Source organism: Palaemon carinicauda, chromosome 2, assembly GCF_036898095.1.
Source record: "Palaemon carinicauda isolate YSFRI2023 chromosome 2, ASM3689809v2, whole genome shotgun sequence".
Taxonomy (NCBI): domain Eukaryota; kingdom Metazoa; phylum Arthropoda; class Malacostraca; order Decapoda; family Palaemonidae; genus Palaemon; species Palaemon carinicauda.
In genome coordinates this window covers 194,039,826-194,043,681 of record NC_090726.1, presented here as the reverse complement: position 1 = coordinate 194,043,681, position 3,856 = coordinate 194,039,826, and the positions used below count along the sequence as shown (strand labels likewise).

The 3,856-nt window shown below is 33.9% G+C and overlaps 1 pseudogene; it reads left to right on the top strand.

Moving 5' to 3' along the window:
- Window positions 1-670, top strand: part of LOC137621723 (endochitinase-like) — a 16,378-nt pseudogene extending 15,708 nt beyond the window's left edge.
- The last annotated feature ends 3,186 nt before the right edge of the window (window positions 671-3,856 follow it).

The following is a 3,856-nucleotide window of genomic DNA, read 5'->3' as shown; positions in this document are numbered from 1 at the left end:
TTTCACTTTTTGGTTACCGTAATATCACTCCTTTACGTCAATATATCCGTTTTTAAAACGGTAAAAATCTTATTTTCACTTTTTGGTTACCGTAATATCACTCCTTTACGTCAATATGTCCGTTTTTAAAACGGTAAAAATCTTATTTTCACTTTTTGGTTACCGTAATATCACTCCTTTACGTCAATATATCCGTTTTTAAAACGGTAAAAATCTTATTTTCACTTTTTGGTTACCGTAATATCACTCCTTTACGTCAATATATCCGTTTTTAAAACGGTAAAAATCTTATTTTCACTTTTTGGTTACCGTAATATCACTCCTTTACGTCAATATATCCGTTTTTAAAACGGTAAAAATCTTATTTTCACTTTTTGGTTACCGTAATATCACTCCTTTACGTCAATATATCCGTTTTTAAGGCTGTAAAAATCCTGGAATAAATATTGCCAGGCATTTGCAGTTTGTTTAATACAAATCTTTAACAGTGTATCATAGTTGTAGTTTGTGTCAAGAAAATCTGTTTTAATGACGCATTTCCGTTGGTTTCTTTTATCCTGCAGAACTGTCTTCAATGGGCTTCAGAACTACACAGTGCCAGTATCCTCAAACTAGATGCTCCCGCCAAGGATATATATATATATATATATATATATATATATATATATATATATATATATATATATATATATATATATATATATATATATATATATATATAAGAGAGAGAGAGAGAGAGAGAGAGAGAGAGAGAGAGAGAGAGAGAGAGAGAGAGAGAGAGAGAGAGAGAGAGAGAGCAGGATCCAGAAAACAAGCATAAAAAGACTATAGTTTATTGCGAAATGTTTCCATCTGTAGATGTCAAGGATGAATAGATGAATCAGATGAGGGAGTTTAGTTAAAATCAATGATCACTTTAACCTATCCTATTCATTTATTTAAAAATAAAAATAAAATACACGATCTTTGCAAGGATAACTTAACAAGATGTGCTAAGAGCTAAGTCATGTATATCGTATTTATAAAATTTAATTAAACTTAAAATGGAAGATAATAGTTTTAGCGAATAATAATAATAATAATAATAATAATAATAATAATAATAATAATAATAATAATAATAATAATAATCAGGGAATTCTGACCACCAAAATTGAATGGGGTCGTCCGTAGCCTAAGATCTATCTGTAGAGAAAATTTCCTCAAAATCCATGGAGTAGGTTTGACATAATCCTCTCCACAGACACACAGACAGACAAATGAATAAATAGACATGATCGCATAACCTAGGTGGAGGTAATAATAATAATAATGATAATAATAAACGTTATGAAACTTACCAATTACTATCATTTTTCTTTTGTCGACAAAATTTATCGTTTCGTGTTCAGTGTTTCATTAAAAACTACAGTTTTACCGACCACAGTTACTATGCAATGCTATCAGCCATTTGATAGCAGACGGGAGGAAGCCACTCTTAATATTCTTTCAATAATACTAAAAAAATGTGAACTTTGCTAGTATAACAGGTGTTAAGATGGCAAAGGCTTTCTCTTGGCATTTACTTTATAAGAGCAGTTTTGCATCCACAGGTAAGTTTTTACCCTTATTTTTATATTTGAGTTTTATAGCCTTTTAACAGTCTTATACGCTTTTTGGTTTATTGAAGGCTTAACTTGTTAAAAAATTGCTATATTGTACTAAAGGTTTTTGACATGAGTAACAATTACAGTACTTCTGAGAGTTGCAAATCATTATCAGTCTTACTTCGTTGCTTAGTGGGTATAGGCTGGAAATATCGATCCTAGGATAGCCAATTGAAGCTTTTTTTTTTTTTTTTTTAATATAGTCATGAATACAACATAGTGTCTATTTCATTAGTGCTAATTGCATTACTTGGTCCAGTCACTTGATATCGCCTCATTGGGTAGATGAAACTTTACAGCTTAACCTAACCTCTGGTTATTGGGAAGGGTAGTTGGTTAATTTTCGTTTAGACACCACCCACCTCCTAAAGTATATTTTTCGAACTGGTGCTGGTGTGCTTCATGGGTAAACTGTATATGAACACTAACATAGTCTGCATATACTAAGAAATATGTAGGCTATTCATATCATCACGAGGTTCTTGCCCAATCGTTTTTTGATATGGAACTTTTGGGCAAATATATCATAATTTAATTTCTACCCAAATACATGAACCCTATACTTTAACAACTGGTTGTCTTAAGTTTTTTTCCATTTCTCAACATGAATGTTGGTGTAAACAATCCGTTCATGAGTTTTTCTACCCCTCATATAAGAGTAATTGTGAGGAATCGCAATGGAAAACTTGAGGTTATAGGTTCGAAAACACCAACGTGTCATTTGAATCAGTAGGCTAGCAATGGTCAGAAATACATAAAACACTAAATAACCATTTTTAAAAGAATATGTCACATGTAATTGGCACAAAATAAAGTATCTTAATTACCTGTAGTTTATATCACATCTCTAAAATGGTCTTTGCTCCGGCATGGCTTGCTTTGCTCACAAATCATATCCTTGCTTCTCAGTTTTGGCAAGCGGTAGTTGTATGTGCTGTAGACACCAACTATGTGCGTCATTATTTTGGTAATATTTTATACTTTTATAAGTGTAACAACAACTATATTGTATCCGGAGAGTGTTTTGAATATATTTAATTACCAAAATAGATGGAATCATACTAAGGTTCGAAATAGATTGATTTCCCAGCTGGGAGATTTCTTCTTGTGGCGACAGTCATGCTAGAATTGAAGCAAAGTGGTTTTTGGAATGGCTGTTGTAAAACAAAATCTAGGAGCTTATGCATAAACACATGGAAACTGTTAATTGGTTTCTAAAGCCAACTAATAATAATAGTATATAACTAATAGAATAGCTGCTAAAAGCAAATGGAAACAATGCATATGCAGTAACCATCAGTCCCCCAAAGATAGAAAAGGAGTCAGACAATGAAATGGTGTTCACATTTTAATCAAGCGATGCATTTGTTTCCCTTATTAAATGTTTTTTTTAGCCGTGAAAATGTGTCTTGTAAACCGTTGCATTACTTTCAAATTTAAGATAGGTGATTGGCTGAAAACAGTCACTTAACAATGAAGGCGCTTATTGATCATTTGGACGATGATTGCAAGTGATGACGAGGTTCTAATGCTAGGGGAAAATGGAAAATTAGAAATAATCATAAGCAGAAACTCTGTTTGCAACAAAAATTACATACGTTATAAGAAAGCGGTTCGCCAAGATTTCTTTCCAAGAATGTAGAGACAAAACTTCAGAGGCTTGAAAACACTTGTGTGCTCCACATAGAGTGCACTCTCTCTTCTTTAGAGGAGCTCTCTGATGAGGTTACCGCTCACTGCAGAGCACATATATCCTTCAGATGAGGAATTTTCATATGGGATTGAGCCCTATGATTGCACATGTGCCCCAAAGTGCACTTATGATGCTTCTGAAGAAGAAGAAGCAAATCTTTAGGTGGATCCTCACCCTCGCTCGAACACATGCTCTAAAGCATACTTATGCGTCTGAAATAGAGCTTGCACTTGAGGTGGAGCCTCAACCTCATGCACATGCCTCGGAGCACACCCACTATTCTAAAGAAGAATACTGTAGCATCCTGCTTTGTAGCTTGGCAATTGATAATAATATTGTGAGCTTGATACTCAATCTTATGTGTGTGCTGAGGCATACATGTAGCAGTCCCACCATTCCCATGAGGATCTTACTGATGAAGGGATTTTTAGTCCCATGCAAACGCCCACTTCTTGGAAGAGTCAAGGGCTTTTTAATTGGCTACTCATTCTTGAGCACAAGCCCCAGAGCGCATACA